We start from the raw sequence: 10,046 nt of genomic DNA, 5'->3' as shown, positions 1-10,046 counted from the left end.
CACACACACACACACACACACACACACACACACACACACACACACACATTGGAGGTCCTCAAGCAGAATTTGGGAGAACATTCATTGGGATTTTCTAGGGAAGATTCTTTGTCAGGGAGGGGTTAAAATAAATGGCTGCTAAACTCTTTTAAATCCTGCCATGCCTTTTCTGTTTCCCGTGGCCTTTCAAATACATCAACAGTGGCTTGGCAATCACATCTTCCAGTTTGTTCAGGAGGTGAGTAGTAATGTACTACAAGAGATGTAGTGCATCCAGACCAAGGGACTTGTACTCAGCAAGGGCAGTTAAAGGTTCTCTTCCTCTCTCCTTATTTATCTTGGATATCTTCTCTCTGTCAGTCATTTTTCCTCTATCATTGTTTTTCTTTGTGCCCTCACAATTTCATTCAAGAATCTTCTGTCTTTCCTGGGATGACCTCCCTGAAGCATTTTACTCCAAGAGATCTTCCCAATCTTTCCTTTAAAACTTAGAAATCTTCTTTCCCCACAAGTTAGGGAGCCTGGCAGAAGACTACCCAGTTGTCCTCTCCTTTTCTATCACAAATGATAAGATAGAATAATCATTTCCCCAACAGATTTCTTATTGGAGAGAAAGAGATGACAGGAGAGAGAGAGAGAGAGAGAGAGAGAGAGAGAGAGAGAGAGAGAGAGAAAGAGAGAGGAAGAAGAAGAAGAGAAAGAAGAAAGAAAAGAGAGGAGAAGAAAGGAGAAGAGAAAAGATTGGGGGAAGGAGAAAGAAAGATTGCTAATTATAATAATCATAAGTGAAAACAGGGATATAGTTTAATCCAAATATGTTTCTTTAAAGCAGAAATTCTTAAACTTTTTGTGTATGTGTTATGGAACCCATGGAATTTCCTCTGATGGAACCAAAGGACCCCTTCTCAGGGTAATGTTTTAAAATGCTTAAAATGCAATACATAAAATTACAGAGGATATCAATCATATTGAAAGGCAGATGTATTTTTCCCATCCAAGTTCATGGACCCCTTGAATTCTATCCACAGACCATGTGTTGTGAACCCCTGTGTTAAATAAGGATTGGAGCTTTTTACCACAAGCTTGAGAGAGTGACCCAGATAAACCACATGGTGCCTCATCCTGACTGATGTAACCAAGGAGAGACTAGATAGGAAGAATTTGAGCCAGAGGGCCCTAAGACATCATCTGGTCCAGCCTGGTATTTTTGAAGATGTGAAAACTGAGGCCTAAAGAGTTTATGACTTGTCCAGTGCCTTGTGCTTAAATGCTTAGTGAATTCCATTTTGAGCTGAATTGCATTGCATTGCCTAAAGGTATGGTAGATTACGAAAGCCTGGCTTCAAACCCCAGTCCAGTGACTCCAGATCCAGGGCTCTTTCAGTAATCTCCCTCCAGCCTGCCCGACCTGGTTATGGGGCCCACTCCTACAGCTGTGTGCTGCTCTCCTTGGGGGACTTTGTCCTTTCAGCTGGGACCCAGAGGACAGAGATGGAAAGAAGAGATCATGGCTCAAGATTTCAGCCCTCCCTGGATTCTCAGAACAAAGAACAGATGGACATCTGGATGTAGGATTCAAGAAGTCAGGACACCCTGCTTCCTGTCTACACCTCAGAGTCAGGAGTGAAGCCAAAAATGAATGCCACTGAGAATCACAGATGGGCTCAGGAAGATGGGTAAAATTTGCTTCAGATCCTTAAAGACTTCCTTTTATGGGAATAAACTCCTGAAATGGGGTAGAGCAAAGGGAACCAGAAAATCTTAATGTTAACTCTGTGTCATAGAATCACTTGGGTGAAGGGGTCATTGAGTCCTCCTTGTAACTGAGACTCTCCCCTCTAAAAGAGCTGTCAAGTGGTCATCTAGCCTTTTTGAAAAGACCTCCAATGACAGGGAAACCACTGATTTCCATGACAGCCCATTCCACCTGTTCTGGCCCTCAAAGTTAGAAAGATCCTTTCGACTTTAACCATCTTTTTTGTTCAGCCTCCTGGAACCAAGGTAGGAAATCTAATCCCTTTCCATGGTGACTGCCCCTCCAGGTCTTAAAGACAGCTAATAGGCATCCTCCATATCTCCCAAGCTACCGGTCTTCTCTTGTCCAAGGTGAATATACACAGGCCCTTCAAGCAATCCCATTTAGAAGACTTTGGGGGTTAAATATAAAAAAGGCATCTCTAACACTTTATGACCTCACCAGTCACTGCAAGTGTTTAGAAGCTAGATTGTAATTTCATCCCAGGGATGTTGAACAAGAAATGCCCACACTGGATAGGGAGTTGGACATTTTTCTCTCTTAGACCTTTTCCTATTCTATTAGTCTATAATATATCAAAGCAATGTCAAAGAATAGCAGCATATCGGAAGCTGAAAAGAACAATTAGAAAATGAACCAATCATTTTCTGTTAAATTTGAATACTCAGAGATAACTATTAATTTGTCAGGGTATATGTCTTCAGCCTAGATGTTTCCATATGATATGGCTTGCTAAACTTGGCATACAACCAAGGGAGCGTGCAACCTAAATGAGTATTTCACTTATTTGAAATGTGACCAGAGCCGAATTTAATCACTTGGTAATTGTTCTTCATTTTAATCAGATATCCCTGACATAGGTTATCTGGTCCACAAATCAAAGAGAAAACCCTTCCAATAATTACTTTTTAAAATGTTTATTAATTTTATTTATGATTTATGGAACAAATATATAAAGGAAATAACAAAATAGAATGCAATAATGCTTAGTTTTCCAAATGTTGGTTTTACAAGTGTGGATAACCAATAAGAAACTGCTTCATCCCCAGTCCCAAATGCCAAATGGGACTATTTCAAACTGCCAGCAATAAGCCTGGCCTTGCTTTCGTGTTTCTGGATAATTAATGTGAAAACTGAAGTGTCTGCTCATATATGAGGCTATGACTAATCCATTTCAGACAATCATGGAAAATCAGACTGATCACTGGTGGCGAATTCATCAATTCTACCAAAAAAAAACAAAAACGCAAAACCTTATTAAACGTCTCCTTTGTCCATGGCATTGTGTGAGGAGGAGCTGAAGATACAAAATAAAGGTCTAAATTATCCCTCCCCTCACAAAACTTCCATTCTACTGTGGAACATAATATGAGCAAAGAAGACAAATGTGTTCTAATTTGGAGGAGGAAGGCATAAAAATCAGGGGTATAAGGAGAGGCTTCATGAAGGAAATATACCTGAACTGAGCTTCAAAGGCTGGTGAAGATTCTGGGAACTTTCGATGAGGAATGCATTCTGTTTATAGCTACAAAAGATTGAAACTTGAACTCTCAGCAACTGGTGAGAATACAGGTTCTGTAGCCAAAGGATCTGGTTTCAAACCCTGCCTCTGAGTTTAGGTGGTATAATGGATAGAACACTGGACTTGAAAACAGGAAGATGTGATTTTAATCCGGCTCGAGGCATTTACTAGCTGTGTGTGGCCCCAGGCAAGTCATTAAACCTAGCTCAGACTCAGTTTCTTTATCTGTAAAATTGAATATTGATAGCAACTCCATCTCAGGATTACTGAGAGAATAAAATGAGATGAAGAAAGGAAAGGAACTTTTATTAAATGCCTACTATGTGCCAGGCACTGTGTTAAGTGCTTTATAAATATTACCTCGTTTTAATTTCACAATAACCTTGCTATTATTATCTCCATTTTACAGAGGAGAAAATTGAGGTGGGTGTGCCCAGCATCCCACAGCTTGTAAAAGTCTGGGGCCAAGTATGACCTCAGATGTTCCCAACTCCAAGGGCATTTGCCACTGTACCAACTAGCTGTACTGGGAGAACCTTAAAGCTCCATAGACATGTTAGCTCCTTTCACCTGCGTGACCTTGAGCAAATCACTTAATTCCTAATACTCAGTCTCTTCCCCTGTAACATGAAAGGGTTGCACTATATGGTCTCTGAATGCCCTCACAGCTCTACATGGCTAGGTACTATCTCTCCCCTAGGATAGTAATTGGATAAGGGGCATGCTTTCTTAACCCCAGTGCTCATTCCTAGTACTCACCATCAGTCTTTTCCCTTCTGGTCCTGATGTTAGCAGGGTTGAATCCATTTTCCAGTGAAAACTTTTGCTCAGAGAAGATGTTTCACATGTAAAGGCTGTCAGTCAGTTCCTTCTCCATGAGCCCCACCTCTTCTCCTCTGTTGTTACTAATTCCACAAGTGACTTCTCTGCCTTTTAGACTCCCTCCTTAAAAACCAGGAGCTCATGCGTTTCTGTGTCTAATTGTCTAATTGAATACTCAATGGCAGTTCCTTTTCATTTTCCAATTGCTGGAGATGCAGCTTTTCTAAAACCCTTATAAAGAGGGAAAGGACCATCACGCTGATGATTCTAGTCAGCTCCTTAAGTACTCATTGTGCTAACATTCTCAATTCAATTTTTCCTACTTGTCCCATTACAAAGGTTCCTCATATGTACCTGAAATCATGGCTACTTCAGGATGCCAGGCTTTTGTGTCTGGCCATCAACTACCTGAGGCTCCCTTTAATCTACTTTGCCCTTTACTCCAACTTCTACTAGGAAATTAGTCATCCGAGATCCCAAACTATGTGTCCCCCTCAGTTTTCACTCTCTCTCATACGTGCCCTCTTTTCTGCTCTGATCCTGCCACCATCTTACTACAGAGCCTCAACACCTCACAAGAGAACTATTGCAATAATCTGCTGGCTGTTCTGTCTGCCTCAAGTCTTTCTCCAATATGGTCCATGCTCCACCCAGTTGTCTAATTGATCTTCCTGCAGTGAAGGTCTGACCATGTCACGACACCCCACCCCACTCAATAAACCACAGTGTCTCCCTATCACCTCCAGGAACAAATATAAAACTTTCCAGTTAGCATTCAAGCCCTTCACAACCTGTTCCCTTATTGCCTCTCCGGTCTCACTACACCTTATTCCCTTATTATGTTGTTGTACAATTCAGTGACACTGGATTCCTTGCTATTTCTCAAACAAGATACTCCATTTCCCAACTCCAGGGATTCTCTCTGACTAACCATCCTGCCTGGATTTCTCTCCCTTCTGATTTTGGCCTCCTGACTTCCCAGCCTTCCTTAAGTCCCAGGTCAAGTCCCTCCAACTCCAAGAAATCTTCCCAATCCTCTTTAATGCTATTGCCTTCTCTCTGTTAACTATCTTGAATTTATCCCGTCTTCATCTTCTTCAGTCAGAGTTGTTTGCATGTTGTTTGCCCCTCCATTCGACTGTGAGTTCCTTGAGATTAGGAAAAGTCTTTTGCAACCCCATGCCTTAGTATAGTGCTTAGTACATAGTAAGTGCTTAATAAATGTTCCGTTGACTTGATTTCTCAATTTGCAATGGAAACACCTTTGCCTTCAAGACCATGACCTTGACCCTACCCTGGAGCAGGACTAGTTTGGCTGAGAAGTTTGCCACCGGAAAGTCCATTCTGTCTAGTGAGTAGTAATGAGAAGACTGATCCATTCCTGACCTCAGCCAGAAAGATGGTGACTGGTAGGGAGCGACTCTCTGAGAATCCTGAGGGAATGCTCCCCCAACATGACAGCTCTGACGTGATCCCACCCACTTTGCATGGTAGTGATTGTCTGACTATGTGGACCTTGATGCCCCTCCCCCCAACCCCAGTTATAGTATTCTGTTATTCTGGAACGTTCATCAATTGTCTTATAAACAAATACTAGTCCTACATGGAGTGGTCCAAAGAATAGAATATCCAGATGTTTTGTCTATACCGTGCCAAACTGGAATGGCCAACTTCCATGGGCCTGCTCCAGAATGGACCACAACACAGACTTTCTGACTCCTGGGACAGTGCTGCTTCTGCCCGTCGTCCCACACCCCCCAACATAGCTGCTTCTCCATCCTCCCTCTTCAGGACGAAAGCTACCCATTGCAGGCTTATGGTAAATATCAAGACAAAAGATCCAAACTATGGAACAGTTTGGAAGAAAGTTATCTGGAAGAAAATTTTAAGCAAATTTGACCAGCTGGTTAGGATTTGTCTTTGAGGAAAAATTGGATGACCACTGGATGTTATAATAGGGATTCCATCAGTGTAAGCTTGGAGAGGGTGCTGAGACCCCTTCCAATTTTCAAATGCTACGATTCTGTGATTGGAGAGGAGAAAAGTCCCTGCTAAGATTCATCAAATGCAGTTGACATTGCCCTCGTGTCCCCATAGCTCAGCCTTCTAAGTTGATTTCTTGCTTAATACCAGCAGAAAATCATGTGTCTTACTAAAGTGATTGAGATATCACTGATGTTTCTGAGAGAGGGTATTTTGCTAAGTCTAGGATTCAGAGTTAAACTATAATGGAGATGGTGGCACTCAGTCTTCAGACTTGGCCCCTTCCCATGAGTCAGTCCATCAAAGGGATCAAAAAATCAACTGGGAGATTCTGGTTGCACGTGTCTTTTTTAAAAATTAATTAATTTATTTTCAGTTATCAACATTCACTTCCATAAGATTTTGAGTTTTAAACTGTCTCTCCCTCCCTTCCCTCCTCCCTCCCCAAGACAGTGTGCAATCTGATACAGGCTCTACATATACATTCCTGTTAAACATATTTTCACATTAGTCATGTTGTAAAGATGAATTAGAACCAATAGAAGGAACCACAAGAAAGAAGAAACAAAACAAAGCAGAAGGAAAAAAAAGATCAAATAGTATGCTTTGATCTGCATTCAGACTCCATAGTTCTCTCTCTGATTATGGATAGCATTTTCCATCATGAGTCTTTTGGAGATGTCTTAGATCCTTGCATTACTGAGAAGAGCTAAGTCTATCAAAGTTAGTCATCCCATAATGTGGTTATTACTGTGTACAATGTTCTCCTGGTTCTGTTCACTTCACTCAGCATCAGTCCATACAAGTCTTTCCAGGTTTTTCTGAAGTCCGCCTGCTCATCATTTCTTATAACACAATAGTATTCCATTCCATTCATATACCACAACTTGTTCAGCCATTCCCCAATGGATGGGCATCCTCTCAATTTCCAATTCTTTGCCGCCACAGAAAGAGCTGCCATCAATATTTTTGTACATGTATGTTCTTTTCCCATTTGTGTGATCTCTTTGGGATACAGCCCTAGACGTGGTATTGCCGGGTCAAAGGGCATGCACATTTTTGTAGTCCTTTGTGTGCACATGTCTTCTATGACCCAGGGCATATGTGTGCTCAGGAAGAACTAAACATAGATCCCAATTTAATGGGCCAACCTCAGATTTGTCATCCCTGCTACCAAAAAATACAACCTGAGCTCTCCTTAAATATTATCTTAGAACTCAGTCCTCACCCAATACAGAAAATCACATGATGTGGACAGCTTCTATTTTCCTTGCAATAAACAGTAATTCTTTTGAGGCTTTTTTTCTCTGTAATACTTACCACTAATGAATGATGTTATAGCTGTGTGAGCACTAATCTTGCCACTGGCACCAAAGAAATTGATTTTTCGGCAGGCGGGCATTAGTAATTTATTTTTATGCTACCAAACAGCGAGTAAGAGATTTCAGGCAAAAGTAAAACTAAACCACTCTGACTTTTAATAACCAGTAAGCTGTGTTGTTTCGGACAGTTCCTCTGAGAGCTGGGTGTTGGAAGCCATTTTTTTTTTGGTCTCCATTCCAGTCTGACTCTGGCTGCCCATTCACTTTGGCCATGTCAGGGCTTGTCATTTGCCAAGGAATGGAGGATACAGCTTGGAATCCAGAAGACTTGGGTTTGGATTCTGCTTTAGACATTTATTGTCTGTGTGACCCTGAGTAAGTCTCTTAATGCCTCAGCCTCAGTTTCCTGGCCTATATTATTAGGGTAATAATAACAGCTAAATCACAAGGTTATTGCAAAGGTAAAATGAGATAATAAATACAAATCATTTTATAAAGCAGAAAATCATATGTAAATGTCAGCTAACAAACACAATATTGGATTAGATATGCTCTTGATTCACTTCCAACTCTGGTATATTAAGTTCCTGCATGTATGTACATGTTTTTGTATTCCATCTGTAGAAGTGCATGTCTGAATATATGTCTGTGCATATTTGTCTGTGCAGGTGAGATCCAAGAGTCAACATGGCCTGGAGGATGGAGAGCTGACCTCCAAGTCAGGAGGTCCTGGGTTCAAATCTTTCCTCAGACACATTCTGACTGTGGGACTCTGAATAAGTCATTTAAGCTCCCAGTGGTCCAGGCCAACTCTGAAGGCATCAACGTACAGAGAAGATTTGATTTGTATTGTAGAGGGAATTTTCACACCTAGGTGTTCCCTCTACCAGTGAAGTCACAAGTTCAGTCCCTATCTCCCATCCTTGTGTGGGAAGCACCATGGAATATTAACAAATGTCCTGGATGTGGAGTCAGGAATCCCCATGTTCCAATCTTTGTTCTCCCTAAACACAGAAAAAGTAATCAAACTTTTCAGAGGCTCTATTTCCTCATCTTTAAAACTGGGACAATAATGTTTTCACTGCCCACCCCAGTAAAGTGCTTTTCAAACATGAAAGTGCTCTAGAATAATAAAGGCTACAATTTATATAGCACTAAAGTTTGTGAAGTATTTTACATTCATTATATCCTTTGAGCCTCAGAACTGCCCTTTGAGGGAAGAATTACAATCATTCAGTCAACACTCATTTGTTAAATTCTTGCTATGTGCCCCACACTTGGAACTTTTGTAGGGATATAGACACAAAAAAGAAATTGCCCCTGCCTTACATTCCACTAGGAGAAATAATATGTATGCAAATAAGTCTATGCAAAAAGTCATTTCAGTGTGGGGAGAACACTAACAACTAGAAACATCAGGAAAAGTCTCCTGCAGGAGATGGTACTGGGATTAATACTTGAATGATGTCAAATATTCCAGGAGGCAGAGTTAAGGAGGAAGTGCATTCCAGGCAGGGGGCACAGCAAAGATGGAGGAAGAAGATGGATCATTAGGTTTCAGGAACAGCAAATAGCCCAGTTTGGATGGAATATAGAGCACAAGGTGGGGAAAGTAGTCTGGCAAGATATATCGGAACCAGACTGTGAGGAACTTTTAATGGCAAATGGAGAAGATTGCATTTTATCCTATTGTAATAAAGAACCACCAAAGCTCCTTAAGGAGAGTAGACATATGCTGACATGAAATATCTATTTGTCAGCTGTACAAAGGATGGATTGGAGTAGAGAGAGGCTAGAAACAGAGAGATCAATTAGGGAGCTATCACAAGACCATTAGTGAGAGTTGATGACAGCCTGGACAGATGGACAGGTGGATGGATAGATGGATAGGTGGATGGACATATGAATGGATGGATGGATTGGTGAGTTGATGAATTGATGGATGGATGGATGGATGAATGGATGGATGGATGGATGAGTGGATTGGTGGACTGATGAATTGATGAATGGATGTATCAAGAGGTATTCATTAAGTATTTACTATGTGCTAAACACTGTTCTCAGTGATGGGGATTCAAATATAAAATCAGAGACAGCCCCTACCCTCGAAAAGCTTCTATTCTAAGAAGTTACAATACCCTGTCCAAGGGGTACAATACGTGTCCAAGGAGGGAAACATTGGTTTAAAAAGTTACAGGAGTAGTGAATGGAACTCTGAAGGAGTCGACTGACACATCCTTTCTAACAGTTATGACAATATTAATTTGGTTATGGTTCCAAAGCTGTAAAGTGGAACAAATTGGTGAATGGGGGTAGTCAGGCCAAGGCTATACATCCCAGCAAATCAACTAATGATAAGTAGCTGGGGAGTAAAGTAAGGTATGGCTGGGGCCTCCCAGATACTTTAGATCACAGGGGCACACACCAGTTGGAGCAGAAGATTCCAAGGCAGGAGTTCTGGAGGTAAAAGGGTTAAATTTTTCAGAGCATGATCACTGCTCCAAGGGGGCAACAGCAGGGAGGATGGGAAGAAAATGATCTGAACTAGGGTGGTGGCTTTATGCATAAAGTGAAAGGGATGAGTGTGAGATATGCCGCAGAGGTAGAGTGGATGAAGGCTTGGTAACTGGAGAGAAGGGAC

The sequence above is a fragment of the Vombatus ursinus genome, unplaced genomic scaffold, assembly GCF_900497805.2.
Source record: "Vombatus ursinus unplaced genomic scaffold, bare-nosed wombat genome assembly UNPS02010980.1, whole genome shotgun sequence".
NCBI classification, from domain to species: domain Eukaryota; kingdom Metazoa; phylum Chordata; class Mammalia; order Diprotodontia; family Vombatidae; genus Vombatus; species Vombatus ursinus.
This window is presented reverse-complemented; position numbering follows the sequence as displayed.